The following is a 21210-nucleotide window of genomic DNA, read 5'->3' on the forward strand; positions in this document are numbered from 1 at the left end:
ATTTTGGAATGGTCCTGCTAAACCCTTTCAGATTTCAGTTGATATTCTAAAGGGCCACAATCAATAAGCAAGACAAATTAGCAAAAACCCCAGCCCAGATCATGCTAAAACCCCACTCAACTGAGCTGAAGTCATCTGTCTGTACTTCATCTACTCTTTGTAAGAATTTAACACTAGGTAGAGGTTTTCAACGCTTCATACAAAATGGCTGGTATTCAATAAAAAATTAAAGAAACATCGAGGAACAAAGTTCAAGAGAAGATTAGACACTAGAAGTAGACTATTCAAATATTGTTGTTACTGGATATTTTAAAATAACTATGATTGATATGTTCAAAAATATATAAAACAAGACAAAATTTCACTAGAAACCTGCAATAGAAGAGCCAAAGAAATACTATGGATTTTAAAATAATAATAATTTAAATGTAAAAATTTAATCCAATATTTATATTAAACTAAGAAAAATAACAGAAATCTTAGTAGATAATTAGCTGTGGATATCCAGATTTAACTACATAAAGAAAAAAATGATAAAGAAGTGAGAAAAATGGACAAGCAATATGGAAAATAATGGAAAAAAAAAAACCTGACAGATGTTAGGAGTCCACCCCTGTCCCCTCAAAAAAGAGAAAGATGGAATAAGCAATATTTTAAAAAGTAATATTTTAAAAAGATAACAAAATACAGTAACGACAGATTTAAAAAGTTCTCCAGACCTATGCTGGATAAGTACAAATTAAAAATCATCTAGGTTAAAACTGCTGATAATGAAAGATATTTTAAAAAAATAATCTTAAAGGCAGCCAAAGAACGAAACACATTACTTTCATAGGAACATCAAGATTGACAACTGACTTCCTGATGGTGGAAGCAAGAGCCCAGTAGACTAATATTCTAATGGAAGAAAAGAAAATAAATGCCAACCTAAAAGTCTATGCTCAGTTAAAAACAAACAACAAACAAATAAATATGTTTATTCTTCTTTCTTTTTGAAAGACCAAAACCTGAGAATTATTGCAGATTTTAAGGCTGTGGGGATTTGGTAATAGACAACCGAGTTAAGCTCTAGCCCCTAGGATTATTAGCTATATGATCATAATCATATTTCTTAATTTCAAGGAAAATCAGAAGTAATAATACCTGGCTGATGAGGATGTGGGAATGAAATGAGTTCTTAGAATAGAACTTCATATGATAACTGAGTCACAGTTAAGATGCCAGTAAATTTTCCCTAAAATGTTCTCTTGTGCTGTAACCCCTCTAGGTAACCTAGGCTACTCCCCAGTCTGTTTCCTGCTTCTTTGACATTCTACCAGCTGAAATATCTTTGTTAACTTCCCCTAATCTCTGCCCCAACTTTCCAAATTTTATCCTTCCTACAAGGTCAAAATAATTGCCACATTCTACTTCAATACTTGATCATTTCCTCTGGTATACTTTCCTTTTTCACAATTACTACACATCTTTTATGATACTTTTTAAGTATGTTAGTTACTTATGTACATATTATATTTTCCACTTATTCTATACTATATTTTGAAACATTTTATTGTATATTTCTGTAACTTTTATAATATACATCCTGAGGGGGCAGGAACTTAACTATTGTATTTATTACTTATACTCAATATCTGGAATACTATCTTATACTTGAATAAAATAATTGATATTAGAGCATTACATATATATGATAATAATGGGCAGTAATATAGTCATGGATAATATTTTGTTTATAATTTCTAGATATTTAAACATCTAATTTTCCTAACAACAAAAAAATACATTTTAGAATTCCTTTAAATCACGCTTTTATCATGATTAACTACAACCAGTTTTATAAATGAGAATCAAAAATACAAATGAAAGAAAAATTGGACTAGTTCTACTACAAAAATGTGTTTATGTATTAAAATCATTATATTTGATTCAGTCTTAGCCACAAAATTCACCTTACTAAAATATATCTTGCATTTGAAACATTAAAAAATATATTAGTCTATAGCTATGCTACCCTGAACAAGCCTTAGCCCATCGGATTTCGGAAGCTAAGCAAGGGTTGGACCTGGTTAGTACTTGGATGTGAGACCACCTAGGAAGTCCAGGTGATGTGGGTGTAAAAAAATAAAAAAATAAGGTATTGTAAAATGACAAGGTCCTTTCAATCTGTGAGGTCAACCAAGGGTTGCCTTCCCTAAAAAAATTTAAAAAAAAATAAAAAATGGAATAGAATAAAATAAATATATAAATAAAAATATGTTAAAAATCATTTTTAAAATAAAATATATCTTGTATGAAATTTACTTTTAGATACCTGAAACTTTAGATACACGCTGAAAGAGTAAAACTGACAAATGTTTTAAATTGTGTTCATTTTCTGATTCATCACTCATATAATCCTTTTCAGAAGGACAAAGATTTCTTTATTTTTCTTAAAAATAAGAAAAAATTGAAGTAAAATTCAAAGTGAATTCTATTCTTAAAAGAATAAAGGACTCTACCCATTGATTTAATGCTTGTTTGTTGTTGTTGTTGTTGTTATTTTAAGTATCAATTTGAATCTATTAAGATCTATAGAATTAGCTATTGGCACAAAGGTTGCCAAATACTTGATATAATAATATTCAGGAGTAGCCATAAATGTAGTAATTTTTATTCTTAAATACAAACCAACAAAACTATGTTAATATGATTTCTTTCAGCCAGTGAAATGATTTATCATGGTGCTTTAAATCTAAAATGAAATAATATGTGTTATTCTGACAGAAAGTTAATGGAATATTTAAACATTTCTGTAAACAGTTATAAATGTTGCATTTCATTGAACATATTTGAAATAAGGCAATGAAAGTACATGTTACGTTGAGTAATACCTTCAAAGCAGAACTCTTTCAGAAAAACACAATTTCTCAAACATGGAAAAATGTAATATAAAAGTATGAAAAGGCACATGTTAGAGATAGATATTAATAGTTTATAAATCAAACTATATTTTTAAATGTCTAATAAAGGAAATATAAACTTTTAAAAACTTGGTCATTGTTTCCGTGTCAAAATATTTCTTGTTAGTAATAAGAAGGGCAAATTAGTATTTTAGTACCTATTCTAAACAAAGAAAGGACATTGAGTACAAATTCCACTAGGTTTATTTCCTGTAGTCTAGTCAATCTGCTAAAACAATTCATATTATATTCTTCAAAATAATCTCGGTTGTTTATCTACTATGCTATTTTTGACTGATAATTTCTCTTAGCAATTTGTCTTATTATTTAGCTATCTTATTACATGCCCTATCTTCATAAGTTATTTGTGACTCTTTCCAAAGTCTTTTGCTTTTAAATAAGATTCTAAAACTAGAATAACAGGGTTTAGGCTATCAGAACAGAATTTTATTCTTTACTAATAATATAGCTACTATAGAAAAATAATTCATCTGCCATCGATGTTTACACTTCAAACACATTTCTCACATCTTAAATAGTGCTTTCTATATTGACTCAATGTAACAACTAAAGATTTAGTTTATTACCCAAAGCTTTATCCCTAAGACATATATAATACTTAAGAATACAAAAATATAATTTTCTAGGAGACTATCACAAACATAGAGATGCCAGAATATAAATGCAATTCTGCTATAGATAGTTTAGATGTTTGAGACAATTACTTTTTGGTCTAAAAGTCAAAAGACAATGAAAATGCAAGCACATAATGGACTCAAAACCATTTTTCTTCCCCCCTCAGGCTTTTTCTAAACTATTTCACAGAAAGATAATATATAGTTCCTTTTCTCATACTCAGTTTTCTAACACATTAGATAGCTCATAGAATTTTACGTCTTTTATTGCCCAAAGCTGTCTTAAACATTAGAATATTTGGTTCGGTGGTTTTAAAATTTGTTAATTTTAATTAAGAAACCCTTATACAGACATATTTCCCCAAGGTGTATAAATAAATAAATTAAATAAAGAAGCTCAAAGCAGATCTGCTCTTAGCAAAGCAAGGGAAGAGAGGCCCAGAATGCTGTCCATTTACCTATCTCAGCCACTTCTTCCTCCCACTAGTCCCTGAGGACACCATTAATCCCCTACGAGTCTCAAAACACAGATTGAAAACCACTGAGACATCCAACCTATGTCATTTTATAATGAAGAAACTGAAACCTTGAAGGGTAAGCACATGGCTCAAGGTATTAGAACTAGTTGATGGCAGAACTGTAATTAGAACTTGTCTTCAGTATTACCAAATGTAGCTTTAAAAATCATTTTAAAATATCTGGTAAATTAATAAATTCCAAAATATATTTTCTGAAATATATCATTATGACAACCCACAAATTTTAAAAGTGATCGAATCATTTGCATTAAGTAACTTTTTAATATATCGATTCTTGTATTCTTTTTTACTTTTTTCTGTATATCAGAAAGTTGCTAGATGGTCTAGTTGACACCAATATAATGCCATATAAACAGCAGTGCCATAGTCATTATCACTATCTGCATAATAGAGTTGACAAAGGAGAAATCTCTGATGTTAACATTATAACCAATATTAATCGGTTTAAAACCAATGTTTTGGATAAACATGCACTTTACCTGTACATGCAAGGAATAAAGAGAACTATCCTGACTCTGCAGGTTATCTACAGGTTAGATACAGGCAATGCTCATTCTCATAGAGCTTCACAGTGATAGAGAGCAGAGACTAAAAATCATTGCCTTAATCGAAACATGTAGTCACGAAATATTTGCAGCCATGGGATGTATGTAAATCAGTGTGACTGAAAGTTTTTAAACCACAAGTACGAAATTTATTTTTGGCATAGCGACACCAAGTAAAACAAGCATCTATAAAAGTAGAAAAGTAAGATAGGCATTTTCACATCAGCAGTAGAAGTACCAAACAGGTAATGTAACATCTGCCTCCTGTTTGAGACACTTTAAAATACCTCCCTAAAATAGATCATTTATTTGGTAAAGTAAAATAAAATAATGAATATTGGGGAATATAAAGATATTTTCAACATATCTTTCAACTTATTTTGACTGTTGTATGTTCTTAAGGCTTTTGGCTCTTGATAATATCTTAAATTTACTGGGATTTTTAAATTCTATAAGATTAGGTAAAAGTTTTCTTTAGGTTAAACAGAAAGCACTTATATGCAACACTGTGTCCATGTGTATATATAATGTACATGTACTTATAGATATATCTAGTATACATAATGATATATACATAGTATATATTATACAAATTCCACATTTATGTAATTTATATAAAACCAAATATAATGACCTCTGACAAAAGATTATTTTTGGAGTTAAAGAAACAACCTTCAGCAAATGTCACATATAGTGTTTCTGTATTTTTTCCTTTTTAAACATCGTTATTTCCTAGCAATTACAAAGAGGAATTCTAGTTAGGAGGGCACTGAATAGAGAGTCATAGTGTAAACTATCTTCATGAGCCATCATGACCTTCACAATTATTAAATACTTTATAAATCTGTAGGTTACAGTTCCCTGACAGAAGGGCTTTTTTTGTTGTTGTTTTATGGTTAACTATCATGATTTTACTGTAGGCGGATAAGCTACCTTTGCAGTGGAAATCAATAGTGAGTAAGAAAGGTAAAATAAGAACTCAGCCACAGGTGTTATAGACAAGAAAGCAGTAAGTAGTGGGTGGGGAAGTCTAGGAAGGTGTAACAATGCTTAGGAAAAAGTGAACAATGATTTTAAATATCCCTCTCATTATTATTAGCACGTTAGAATCCATAAATCCAATAATATTCCCAAGAGGCAAATTTGTCATTCCCAAATTTTATAAATTATGAAAACAAGCTCAAGATGTGTTTGGAATTTTAGAATTTAATTTTATTAATTCGATCACTGCTCCTCTCTCCTTAGGATAATCAAACATGTATTTCGTTCTTCCACTTCCTCTCCCCTTCTCTTAGCACCCTCCCACTCATTTTTCCCTGCTTTCCTCCTTCTCCTCTTCCTTTTTACTCTTGTGGAGTCAGGAAATGAAGGCTTATGTTTTTTATTCTAATCTATAAATATTTTCTACAAATATTAACTGACTTATGATATTGATTTAATATAAATGGAGAAAGGTGCAATATCCAGGAGGAGGAGGAAGAGGAGTATTTGATTGATCTACAATGTCACTACATGTAGGCTATTAACTCACCTAACCAGTCACAACTGGTCTTAATTTTTATATCAATACATTTGAATTAGGTGATTTTTACTAACTTTTACAGTCTTAAAATTATCTCTTTTTTTTTTATTGCTTTATTTATATTTTCTAGAAGAGCCAAGTGTTAACAAGGACAATGTCTCTATTGTGCCAAGTTTCCCACCAGCTGTCTAAAAGCATTTTGAGTGATTCTTTAATTCCTATTTAACAAAATTATGTTCTGAAATGACAGCTGGGAAAACAGTAAGTGGTTTACAACTTAGTTTTTCTTAGAAGAGCCACTGTTAAAATTTGCTTTTGTTTCTAATTCCTTCTACTAGCTCAAAGCAAAATATGTTTTTAAAAACAGAGAAAAATGTCTTATTATGTCATAATAATTAAAATGTATTCACTGAACACATAAGAGACATTAGTCTCAATGAATTCTTATTGAACAGTAGCCATTGTCATATACATAAAGGAAGCAGAGTCCTCAATATATAAATTTGACTTGTGATTTAAAGTTTATAAATAGTTTTCCATTTCCTTTTTATCTGGTCACTATAAGTATTTATAATGAGAAAAAATATTTAACTATGAATAAAAAAAGTAATTTGTATGTGATATATGGAATCACTCGTTACTTTAAAATCATATATCATAATCATTTTCTTAAAAAAATAATGTACAATTTTAAGCAATCATCTTAAAATTTTAAGACAAAGATAATTTTGAAAGAATTTTTCACAATACCTTCTTATGTTACTGTCAATCATTTCTACCCCAGGTAACCTAATATTGATTTTCAAAAACCTTCCTTTTTTTCCAGTACATCATCCAAAACATTTAAATGTTTATTTTAAACATTTTTTCTACTTCTAGGAAAGCCAAATTGTGACTCATCTTATATCTACAAATCTAAATGTGTCCCCTAAATCATTAAAGCCATGAAATAAATCCATGCTTTCTCACATTTGACATTACTTAACTAACGATTTAGAATGTAGACCTTAAAGTCATGTTTCTAAAAGAAATATGCCACTGCTGGTCAGTGGTGTTGTATATGTTTGTTGTTAGAGATTATTAATTATGTAAACAGAGTTTGGCACAAATGAGCAAACAGGAACAGTATGTGAGGATTAATTAGTCTCATACTGCCAATTTAATATATGTCTGAGTATATCTATCTATCTCTATCTCTCTATCTATCATCTCTCTATCTAAATTCCTGTTTAAAAATACTTAATAGGTACATGGGAGCCACACTGTTCTACCTTGAGGTATCTACAGGCTGGAAATGATCCTAAAAATTGTCTGCCTCTCATTAAAAGGTAGAAGTCCAAAGAATTTATAAGACATTTTCATGTATTCTATTCATTTTATTAAATCATTCACCTTCTCCCCACCCTCATTTTACTGGTTTTACTTTGGTTACAATGTTCAGGGAGCTTGAGTGGCAGCCCAAATTTTGTTTCTTCTCATAATACTATTTAACAATTACTTAACCTGTCTTCTCATTTATAAAACTGGGCTAAGAGTAAAATTATTTGTGGGACATATTTCTGAAGGGCTAATAAAGACAACTACCTATGACAATATGATCTCCCACAGAAGGCTTTAGGGGAGAAAACCTGTTTCCTTGCCTTTTCCAGCTTTATAGTGCTTCTTTGCATTTTTTGTGTTGTGGCCCCCTTCCTTCACCTTCAATAGTGTAGCATCATGCTTCAGTTCTTACATTGCCATATCCTCTCTCCAAACCTCTAGTTCTGCCTCTTTACAACGATACTTGTGATTACATTTAGGGCCTATCCAAATAACCCAGGATAACCATTTCATCTCAAAAATCTTAACCTCATTACGTATGTAAAATTCCTATTACCATATAAAGTAACTTTCACAGTTTTAGGGATTAGGTATATCTTTAGTGGACATTATTCCCTAACCAATGTCCATCTGTCTACCTTCTGGCATTCTGTACTCAAAGGTAGACCTCTGGTTAGCATAAAAAACAAATGAACACTTTTTAAAAATTAAATACCATTACATTCTTTAATTTTATTATATTAATTCTATTAAATTATTTTTGTTTAACTTAGATATTTATTTCCAGACACCTATCATTATCTTACCACATTTCTATATAGAAAATAGATGACATTTATATGTCTCTGGACATATTTGTTCCTATTTCATAATAGCCAATTACCTCTAAAAATCAAACACGAACGTGTTATTCATCTCTGAACAAGACCCTGTTTGCTGCTACCATGCATGAGACAAAATCTAAATTTTACCTTTTGTAATTAACTGTCTTTCCTAGCCTGAGACCAAAACTCTCATCTCTTTTTAACCGCTGTGCATCTTTCCACCCAGCATGCCATGTACTACAGTGATATTCACTACCTTTTTACAACCACGTACTAAAGAATTAACTTCAGTTCTCTGCTGGGCAGACTCCTATTTATCCCTTAAAGAGGCACATGAAACTTTTTATGAAGATTTTTGTTCTTTCTACAATCCAAAGAAATAGCTGCTGGATCTTTGGGTCTCCACATTAATTCATATTTCATTTATAGCACTCGTGTGATATTATTTTTTTTGAAATTATCACAATATCTCTTTAAAGTAAATCTGAACATGTGCCCAGTTCACCTTTGTATCCTGAGCCTGAAGTTTGGTAGAAAGAAGACATTCTACAAATGTGAATGAATGAGGCCTTCAAAAGCAAGGGAGATAAACTAGTGTGCACATAATAACATAACTGATGAATTTTTTCCTCTCTTCAAGATACTAATATATATTAAACTAGAGCTCTTTCTAGAAATAATCATTGATTGAACATGAAATTAACTTCCGTTTCTGTTTTTTTTATAAATATAGGTTTTCACTCCTTATTCCTCACAAAACAGTAAAAATTATTTAAAATATCTACTGAAAATGTTTAAAAAAATAAAACATTTGCTGAAACATATATTTGACCCCAAGGTTTACTTGAGTGGAATTTTAAAACTAGCCAATGAGACATTTATTACATAAATAGTTTGCTCCCTTGAAAACTATGATTTCATATTTTCAAAAAAAAATTTAAATGAATATTTTGCTGCTAAAACTTATTCTTTCAAAAATATATTTATATAAGTGCATTTACATATTAAGTAAAGGAACACATTTATAAATTTCTCTGAATTTAAAACTCTGTATACTCACTTAAGTGTATTCCTTTCAAATAAATATCTTTTTGAATTACTGTTATCAAAGGAGAGAGAATGCTTGCTTTATCCAGAAGCCTGAAGCAGTACTTTTTTTCTGCAGAAAATAAAAAAAAAGATCACATGGCCCTGGCTACCTAGTTTAGCTTCTCAAATTCTGCTTGCCAACAGCTGTGTTTCTTAGTCAAAATTTGTTTTCTTCACTAGTCAGCTCCATGGGCTGCTGAGAGGGAGCTGTGGTGTACCACTCAGAGCCCTCTTCCCATCTGGAACTCTCCTAATCTCTGCTGCCTAGAGTGTTAGCAGTTGACAATCCACAACTGAGTTTTTCCCTAGGATTTGTCCCTGCCTACAGGGAGCTGCTTTGCTCAATGTTGTGCCACTCTCTCCAACCCCCAGTACAGACAGACTACATCCAATTATTGGTTTAAACAGAAATACAAAGACTAAGCCCCTTGGTCTCAATTTGAGACATCTCTGAAGGGGCACCCCAGCAAAAACACTTTCTGCTCTCTGCCAATTTCCCTTTTCTCTACTCCCTCACAGATACAGTTTCCAGAGTATTTCACAACAAATCCTCAATATGAAAAATCTCATCTCTTAGAGAGTTTCCTGGGGAGTTCCACTTACAAGAGTTAGAGCCAGGAATGGTTCAGTATGGGGACTGTAAAATGACATTTTTGAGCTGGGTTATCTGTGACTCACCTAGCAAAGAGAATTCTGTCAGTGGTTACATGTGTAATGTGGGTTACTGAGAGCATGGTTTAGTAGTGCAAGTATTAAAACATTATACCAGCTTAGAACTGGATTGGGATACTGGAGGGAAGAATGCACTGAAAAATAGTATATAACAGGCACTTAAATCGAAATCATAAGAAGGATGGAATCAGATGGTTCTTGTTGAGTGCCACTGATGGTACTGAAAAAGACAAAGAAAAACTAGGGAGAATAACTCATTTTAAAGACTAAGAGTTAGGAGACGTCTTTGGAAGCTTATAAAAAGACTCATTTCCCACAGTTGGAGAGCTGTAAAAATTGAGGAGCAAGACCAGGACTTCATTATAAGAGCAACAGTGCCCAAATCCCTGTGTAGCGCAGGAATATACAAGAAGCTACCTCTTCCTTTGTTTGAAGATAACATACAGATCACTGTCTTGCAAGAAAACATGCAACTGACCCACCTAGCAGGAGGTATAAAGATTATATGATGCTGGGAAAACTAGACGGATACATGCAAAAAACAAAAAAACAAAAACAAAAACAAAACAATAAAACTAGACCACTTTCACATACCATACACAAGAATAAACTGAAAATATATTAAAGACTTAAATATAAGACCCAAAATTTAAAAAAAAAAATAAAAGAAAAAACAAAACTTCTAGAAGAAAGCATAGGCAGTAAATTCTCTGACTGTTTTTAGTGATATTTTTTCTGATATATCTCCTCAGTCAAGGGAAACAAAAGAAAAAAATAAATAAATGGGACTACATCAAACTAAACAGTTTTTCCACAGAAAAGGAAACAATCAAAAAAATGAACAGATGACTCACTGAATGGGAGAAGATATTCTCCAATCATACATCTGATAAGGGGTTAATATCCAAAGTTTATAAAGAACTCATACATCCCAACACCAAAAAAACTAACAATTCAATTAAAAATGGGCAGAGGACCTGAATAGACATTTCTCCAAAGAGGACATATAAATGGCCAACAGACCTTTGAAAAGACATAGAAAATCACTAATCATCAGAGAAATTCAAATTAAAATCACAAAGAGATATCACCTCACACCTGTCAGAACGAACATCATCAATAAATCAACAAACAATGAGTATTGGTAAGGCTGTGGAGAAAAAGAACCTTTGTGTACTGTGGTGAGTTCGCAAATTGGTGGAGATAATATGGAGGTTCCTCAAAAAGTTAAAAATAGAACTACCTTATGACTCAGAAATTCCACTTCTGGTTATTTATTTGAGTAAATCCAAATGCTAATTTGAAAAAAATATATGCACCCCTATGTTCACTGAGGCATTATATACAATAGCCAAGACATGGAAGCAACCTAAGTGCTCATAAAAAGATGACTGGATAAAGAATAGGTGGTATATGTATACAATGGAATATTACTCAACCATAAAAATGAATGAAGTCTTACCATTTCCAACAACATGAATGGACCTGAAAGGTATTAAGCTAGGTAAAATAAGTCAAAAAGAGAAAAACTAATACTTAAATGTAGAATTTAAAGGATGAAATAAACAAAATAAAGACATCCAGAGAACAAACTGATGATTACTGGATGGGAGGGGAATTAATGGGATGGATGAAAAAGGTGCAGGGGTTTAGAAGTACAAATTGCAAAATATAAAATAGCCAAGGAGATGTAAAGAACAACATAGGGAATATAGTTGATAACACTGTAATAACTATGTATAGTGTTGGGTGGGTACTAGACTAATTGGGGGAATCACTTCATAAAGTATGTAAATGTCTAACCATTCTGCTGTATACCTGCAATGAATATAACAGACTACTGAATGTCAATAGTCTGTTGAAAATAAATTGAAAATAAAAGATTATATGTTGTGACTTGAAGACTATGTCTTAAAAGATATATACAATGGTGCCGAGGTCTCAAAAGACAGGTGGAATCTCACCGTGGCTCCCCTCAGTTTGTGACCCTGGATGTTTCCTAAAGCCTCCAAGTCTCCTAGTATGTAAAATTACTATAGAATGCTGTAATGATTAAAGAATGTATCTGTGACTTCAGTAGAGTACTATTTGTATAATAAGAATGCAATGTGTTAACCACCAATATCAACATTAGGTATGACAGACCTTATGAATATATAATTCTTTTATAATCAAAAGCCCATTTCTCAATTCACCTCTAATTTACATGAATCAAAATTTAATTAATGAGTGATTGAGAAGAATTGCAGTTTGGAAAATCTTTATGCATTTTTATTAAATATCTTCCATATATCAAGAATCATTTTTCAAATATGCTATTATGTAATAAATAAAGATTAGACTTCACTGTTGTTTTCCACTACTATTATATGTGTGTATATATAATAACATATATTATATACAACATATCAGTATAAAATGTATACTGAATTATATTTTTATCAAAGAGTAATTAAGTATAAAGAATAATTTTCTTTGACAAAATATGCCTGTGGGAAGCTCAGCCTTTAATAAAACAAGTCTATAGGAATAGCACCTTGGTCATTCATGTAACAAGTACTTATCGAATCCCTCTCTGTTCTTCTAGGCAATAGGCGCCAGACATACAAAGATCAATAAGTAAGGTAAGATTGGAACCCTTAGATCACAATAACCTGAGGCTCACAGCCTATTAGGAAGACAGAGAGAAAGGAGAAAACACATACACACACACACCCACACACACAAAATGAATATGTATAAAATCACCAGGGTATGGGCTATGAGGAGGAAAAACAGCATTGAGAGTGTTTTAACACATAGCGAACAAAAATATAATAATTTAGCTTGGTGGATCATGTGACTTTTTTTATCATGCTTTATATTAAAGACAGTTTATTTCTGTCTATAAGCATCCTGAGGGAAGGGATTGCATATTATTTACCATTCTGTCTTCAATTCAGAGCACAATATTTTTAGGCTTGATTATATTTGAATAAGTGTACAAACTAATCTTGCAAACCAAACTAAGAACATATAATATCAGTAATTCATGCAATGTTTATTGACTGAAGACTGCTAAATTTTGTCCTAGATCTTGAAGTTTCAAACTCTATACCAAGGTAAATCTGTAGAAACCAAAAGATCAAAAAATATTATTTGGTAATATTACTTGAATTCTTTCCATAAATACATACATTATTTGTCATTTTTAAAATGGTGTGTGTGGCTTTGGAGTTGTTATAATGAATTCTAAAGATTATTAATTTAGTAGAATATGTCAAGTCCCAAATCTTTTTATTTCTCTAAAAATGGCATGTGAGATTGAATAGGTTGGGAGCTGCACACATTTTATTATGAGTTAGCTGCTCATCTATGTATCTATCCGAGTTTTCCAAGGCTGATTAAAAAAAAAAAAATGCACCACTATTGAATAAGCCATAACAATGATAATTTTCTTTCTGACAATAACCATCTATCTGTATTAGTTTGTGTGCAAATATCAACTTCCTTATAAAAGAGTACATGACTATAAATATGTAATTTAGGACTCAAAGTAACAATTTGTCCACTCTATAAAATGACTTAAGAAACATCTCCCAAGAGAAAAGATCTCTGGTCATTTGGAAATTTTGTTTCTATAACACATGAGATGGAGATATCAATTTTTTTTTATTTAAAATAATTTTAATTTTAATTTAATATAAGATCATTTTAAAATTCTATGTTATATTCCAAAGCTGTAGTAGCAAAATAACAAGAACAAAAATACTCCTTTGTATAAAAGTTGCTATGCATTAAGAAACAAATGTAATAACTTTCTTATAAAAGGGTTAAACTGCTTCTCTCTATTCCTCATCATGCCTATCACCATTAAGAGGATATTATTACATACATGGAGACTGAATCACTGTCTGCCTGACAGGTATTCCTCTCAATACATCTCTCGGTATCTACTTCTCAAGACCCAAAAACACACATATCAACCTAAGTTTAATAGATGACCTAGCAGCTCTGGTAAGTTTGCTCCCTCAGAAGCAAGAACCAAATCCCCTGAAAAATTAATTTGTTTTTGCCCAAGATATTAGGACTTAATTATATTCTGTTTGAAGTAAGATCTATGCAAAACAACCTAGACTAGACTGCATCAGAACATATGTGGTCTTGACTTTGCTCTATTTAGCTTAATTGGACCACTGATTTTATCTCATAAATCATGCCCATTTGGAAAAAATGACTGATCTGAATTTGTAGTGACAATTCTGAAAAACCACTTATTTTTTTCAATAAATTGAAACTTTTCTATTACTTAGAAAAAAATTTTAAAAGGTTACAAAAGAAGTAAATTAATAAAGTCTTAAAATTAGGAAAATATGGGGGCATTTCATGTGGTGGATTAATAAAACCAAATTACTCAAAAAGAATATGTTCTTAGGGATAACTACCTTCTGAGAATGGGATAGGAAATTTAAAAGATATTTTATCAGATAGCTTCTCAAATAAGTGATGAATGGGTGAATGAATTGATTACTCAAAGCTAAGAAAAGAACTTTATAATAAGCAAATAGTTTGGCATGAAAATAAGAATTTCTAAATAAATTGCCATGTTAGACTATTAAATGATGACAACTATGTAAGTAAATGTAATTTCTCAATATTCATCCTGTTCTATTTGAAAGAGCTAATTAGTTGGGATATAAGAAATATGGCTTTAACTCAGCTGGTTAGGTAACACTGAACTTCCTTAAGCCTTTCTGTCCATCAGAATTCTCAGTATGAGTCCTTAAGAATTTGTAAATCTACATTTTTTTTTTTTCAGTTTATTTCCAGGAGATAATGCGCTAAGCAAAACTGGCCCTATTTTTGTAAAAATTTCTTGGACATAAATTTGGTATCAAATAGAAACCAAAGCCATATTGCAAAGTTTGAAAACTGTATATATCTACTGGTATGTTACTTCAAATCCATTTCTCATCTACATAATACAGAGTTCCTGTGAAGACCATCGTCCTGACTTATTTTATTTTCTGCACTGCCTAGTACAGTAAATGGGAAATAAACATTGTGGGATTGGATTGAATATTTTGTATCAATACAAGGATTGTGAGGCATTTCATATCATGGTTACTTGTGAAAATACTTTTATAGTAGATGTTAAATAAATATTTGGGGAATTAGAAATAAGAAATTTTTATATTGTTATTGTAATTCCAACTTCTTCCACATACATTATATTCACATGAATCATTTTCTTTAATAATAATAATAATAATAAAAACCCCAAAGAACTGATCATTAACAAGTGATCATTTACTGAAACAGTTAAGCTAACGTGGGTACTTTACAAATATAGAGCTAATGAAATCAGAGAGGCCTTATAGTAAATTTTCCTAAGTATCTTTTGTTGGATAAGCTCCTAAAAGTCCTCTCTTTTTATTTTCTTCATTTATAAATTTTCTTTTAATTTGCTAAACAAAGCATACTTTTTCAGTAATACTTATATTTAAAATAGATTTATGCTACACAAATTTTTACTAATTAGAACTTAATATACTATTAAAACTAAGGGATTTTGTTATTATTTTTTTTAAAAAAACCTGATAAAGCATTTTAAGCTACAGTTTAACATCTATAGATACATAACTACACTGAGTTCAAGTAACATTTTAAAATAAACTACTTAAAATGAAAATAATATTTACCTATTTTTATATTTATGAAATGAATTCATTATAGTGATGCATATACATTTTTAAGTGTAAAGGAAAAGAACTAAAAATACAATTAATGAAAAGCGGGTGATGGTGAAAGAAGCTGTTAAATTCGATATGTTCAGTTAAATGAACAGCTGTTATTTTGAGGACATTACTTGGCAGGGGTTTAAAAATCGAAATGCGATGAATATGAAGTGATGCATGGGTTATAATGTTACAGAATTGGAGTATTTTATAATGTAAAACTATTTTTAGCATAACCATTTTTATCAACTAGTATTTATTACGCATTATGAAATCCATCTTTACTCATGTTGCAATGAAAGAGAGCTATGGTTCTGTCACTAATATGTTTCTATAGATATACGAAATAGCTATTGTGAAATTAGAATGAGATGAGATAAATTTCCCCACATACATCAATAAAATTATATATTAGTATATTAATTAATAGCACAAGTCTTAAAATTGTGGTGAATTTGGCAGGACTGATGCAGATAGAGCTAGGTGACTGTTTCCTTTGGAAAGAAGAGGAATCGAAATTACTCCTAATGCTTCTAATAGATTAAATCTGATTGGGAGATACATTACACTTCGTGCTATTTTTCTTTGCCTTTTTGGGCTATGAATTTAAAAGTATAGTACATAATCTAAGAGGATTTTGCCTGGAAAAGATCAGCCCCATTAGAGTTAAAGTCCTAGATGAGTACCTACTGCTAAGGTCATCTTGACTGGCAGTGTTGAATAGTGAAGGGAGTTCTCTATTGACAATATTTGGTAGCGAAAGATCCAGGCAGCAAAGAATCCCATTATAGTGTTAAAGGTGAGGACATGGCTCTAATCCAGAGAATCAAATTAAAATCCAGATACAATTATCTAGATTGACTAATAAGCATGAATTCCAATTTTTAAAATTCCCTAAAACTGTCATGCCTGGCGCCATAGCAAATTATTTTCAATACATATGACGAGTCAACAACATTACGGACATTACTTTGAGATGTCACCATAGTAATAAGAGTCCTCAATGACACCCCCAAACCCTATTGTACCAGGTGATTGTATATAGTAGAAAATTCCTTGAGCAAAATAAATGGCAAATTTTGTTTAATTGTCCATTTCTGATTATTTTTTTTAAATTACAAAGAGTCTCTCTACTCCAAAATGGCAATAATAGAAAATATGCTGTAAACTTATTCTTTCCCTCCACATAAAATGTCAATGCTAAATTGTATTATTATTTTAACATGCTTCAAAAATGTGCAATGATTATGGAGAAATGATCTTAGTTTAAATCCCACCCTAATCCCTCAAGGTACTAAAAATAGTGCAAATTTCAGAGGAGCCAAGTTAAAGCTAGGTCATGAAGAGAATATATGGCTGTTTTCATGAAATGGCCCAGAATGTGTGATAAGAACCATCATATTTTAAATTATTCTGTAGCCTCAAGATAATTTTCCAGAATGTCGCAATAAATAGATCACACATTCCTTTATGTGCTTTATTTCTATGGTATATTAAATTAAAACATGAATATTTAATATGTATTCCAATAATTAGTGGCTGAATTCATATTACTACATGTCTGATGATAACTAATATAGTAGCTTTTATGCAGCTGCATTAATGCATTTGTTGTAATATCTCCCTATTTCCTTTCTATTGAAGAGAGATACAGGTTTATAGGTAGTGTATACTTTGTTAAGTTTTAAAAATTAGACAGTATAAGAATTTAGGAGGGGCAAAATACAAAATTATTAGCAATGTCAAACTGAATGAAAGGAAGCATTTTAAAGTTGTATAAAAGTAACGACTTCTCAATAGGCTGAAGGCTTTAATAATTGGGAGATAGTTTCTAGCCTTCGATTTTGTTAAAACATACCTGAGAAATGGTTCATTTGGATAAGTTAATCCAAAAATTACTTGTAGCCTTAATTTAGAACTTGATATCTTGAAAGAGAATAGCACTTTATAGGAAGGTACAGCTCTAACTGTAAAAACAAGAAAACTAAGATCCAGATAATTTAGAAGATGATATCCTTTGTTCATATAGTTAAGTCAAAAGGTTTGAGGAATGAATAAATAATTATAGAATTGTCCTAAATCACCAAATCAGTGTTTCCAAGCAAACAAACAAAAACCTTATAGATCTACTGGATTTCAAAACACACCCCTTTGTATTGCACACAGCTGACTAATTCAGGGCTGAATTATTCTCCTTTTTGAAATTTACTTCTTCAGCACATGATTCCAGAGCACCTATTTTAATCCAGGCAGTATACTAAGCTCTGTAAATTCAAAGATGACTAATTAATGGCCCTGACCCTCGGGAAGCTTGCATGGGGAAAAGGGAATGATAAACCTATTGAATTAGAATATAGTGTGTTCGAGCAAAGGAAGAACTAAACTCCAGGAAAAGATAGAATTTAGTCAGATTTTATCACACTTCTATTCGAAGTCCTTCATTGACTCCTCCTCTTTTTTAGAGTCAAAAATAGTCTTATGATAGTCTACCAGGTCTGTCATAATTTGCTTCTATAACTTCTTTTTTAATTCATTCCTTCTTGACCATATTTCCCCACTCTATCTACACTCACCTCCATTTCTTTGTCTTTCTAATCCAAACATGCTTTTCCTTCAACAATTTGACACATCTGTTCCCTTCAATTTGACTGTTCTCCCAAAGATATCCATATAGCATACTTGCTTACTCACTTTTTTCCATACCACCTATTATCAGTAGCAGTGTCTCCAAAGAATTAGAAAAATAAATAAACAAACACCTCCCTGTAGGAAGAGTTAGCCTTTTAAATCAGGCAACCATAGATTTCAGTGACATCCAGTCACAATAGTGCCCATGGGAAAGGGAAGGGAAACAGAAAGGAAGACCGAGCCAGCTCAGTACCTCCCCTTTCCACCTGATTTGTATATTAAGTTGGTGTGGTTGAAATGTAAATGCAATGATTTAGTAATCATACCAATGTTCTTTTTTTTCCCCCATTTTTAAATATGTACCTACCATTGAACAGCACCTTTTTTTTTTTTTTTTATCTTGGTCAGTCCTTAGAATCAAGTATTTTAGCAAATTGAAATTAAAAGTTAATTTTTAAATTACTGTGGCTAAATTTAAGAATAAAAAGGGAAGGCAGCATTTTACTTATATTGCATTCATGAATCATTTATAATAACTTTTAAATAAGCAAAAATTTTAGATCACTAATAAACAATATAACATTTTTAAAAAGTATTTTTCATTTACTGGATTATATATTTTTATATATTTCATGTGTTTTTATAATTTTATTAGTAAAGTGATGTACACAATTTATAAATAATACATAATTTGCAAATATATGAACAAAGTGTTTTATTGATAAGAGATCAAAATAAAAGAAGTCTGGAGACTGTTGGCAAAAGTTTGAATCAGTAGGGATGTATATTTTCCATTGCAATTGAGTTCTAATGTTGATTTATATCTTCTATTAGTATAACTGTCAGATTTGACCCCTATGAATATTATATTATTAAAGTAATTTTAAAGAGTTTTAGAACACTTGCTTTTATTAACTGTTAATAATATAAAGTAGATATCACATTAGAGTAGGTGCTAGGTTTATTAGAAAATACTAAAAACCTACTCCATAATTTATAGACAGCTTCCAATCATTTTGTTGGGTAGCATTTATACTTAATAAATTAATTTTTCAGCAAAACCCCAGACAATTATTAATAATAATTATCTTTTTGTCTGTGATTTACACAGAATCTTTATTTTTTTTAGCTCTTCATTAACAAGATCTAAATCTAATTGAGAAATCTTAAAAAAATACATATCTTTAGGATACTTTCCAGTGCCAGGAAAATGGATGTCAAGCACAAATCTATCAAACAAATAGATACCATGAATTAAATGTTTCTTATTTTATAACATTATGAACTTCATGTCAGTTTTATTTTTCCTTCACATTGATATTCTGGATCTTTAAAAAGATAAATTGTGCATATTACACTTTATCTTTTGATTTACTTACAGAGTGTAACGGAATAGGAATTAGCTTTAAAAGAGGTCATCCATGAGCAAAATGTCAACAGAATTGTTATGCTGCCTAAACAGAATAATGTACAATATGAAGTAAGAGTGATTGAGTTAACTAAATTTGCCTCAGTAGAGTGCTCTCTTTCTCTAGTGAAACACTTTTAAAAAGATAGATAACTGCACTGTGACAATTAATCTATTTTTATTTCAGTACAAATATAAGAAATGAGGAAGAATATGAGCTATTCATGTCGGAATAAATATCTAATATATGAATAAACATTCATTTGAGTCTACATCAATACCAGCATTCTCACAGAAACATAAAATCGTACTTCGATGTTTCTACTTACAAAAATGACCATCTTAACATACATAAACAGGATAAAAATAAAAGAAATAAAATTGTTGCTCACACATTTAACATCACTATTTAAAAGATATCCTGATGCTATTATAAACTTATTTTTAGAATCTCTCCATTTTTTCTTTCTCTTGTAACTAATATGTGTTAATGAGATTATTATAAAATTGACGTTTTGGTTTTCCACCAGGTAAAGAACTTTTTTTTTTTGCTTTTTTTTTTTTTTTGAAGTTTTTGATGATTTGGGGGTAATTTCTCACTGTGTGGGACTCAATGAAAAATTACCCTATACTCCCGTCTTTAGATGGAGAACTCATGAAAGCATGAGACAGGAAAAGCAGTTTGAGACAAGCTTTCATCATTTTGTAGTGTTTAAACACCAGTGTATTTAGATTTCTGGTAGAGAACCTTGGTAATTAGTAAACTAAGAAAGCAGCAAAACAGAGCTTTGTCTGCAACATATAGAGTCTATAAACTTTCGGAATTCTTCTTTGTTACACTCTGGCTTGGATTTACCAAATATCCTGGTTATTAAAACAAAGACAAACAAAAAAATAATTAGGTAGCTATAGAGTATTGTCAGTAGAGAAGATTTTAAGTTAGAAATGAATATGCTTTCTAATAAACTTACTTATTTGGATTTATAAGATGTTCTACAGGGGTCCCCAAGCCCCAGGCGATAGACACCTACCATTTCATGGTCTGTTAGAAATTAGGTCTCACAGTAGGAGATGAACAGTGAGTGAATAAATGAAGCTTCATCTGTATTTGCAGCTATTCCCCAGCACCAGCATCACCACCTCAGCTCCATCTCAGATCATCAAGTGTTAGATTCTCATAGGAGCACTGGTACCAAAAAGGTTGTGGACCACATTTCTATATAATAAAGAAATCTGAACTACCTTTACTTTTTTTTTTTTTTAAGGTGACATTGGTTAACGAAATCCAATAAGTTTCAAGTGTACAATTGAACAGCAAGTCACATACATATCATTTTGTACATTCACTGCCCACAGTTAGATTTCTTTC

Source organism: Rousettus aegyptiacus, unplaced genomic scaffold, assembly GCF_014176215.1.
Source record: "Rousettus aegyptiacus isolate mRouAeg1 unplaced genomic scaffold, mRouAeg1.p scaffold_m13_p_1, whole genome shotgun sequence".
In the NCBI taxonomy this organism is placed as follows: domain Eukaryota; kingdom Metazoa; phylum Chordata; class Mammalia; order Chiroptera; family Pteropodidae; genus Rousettus; species Rousettus aegyptiacus.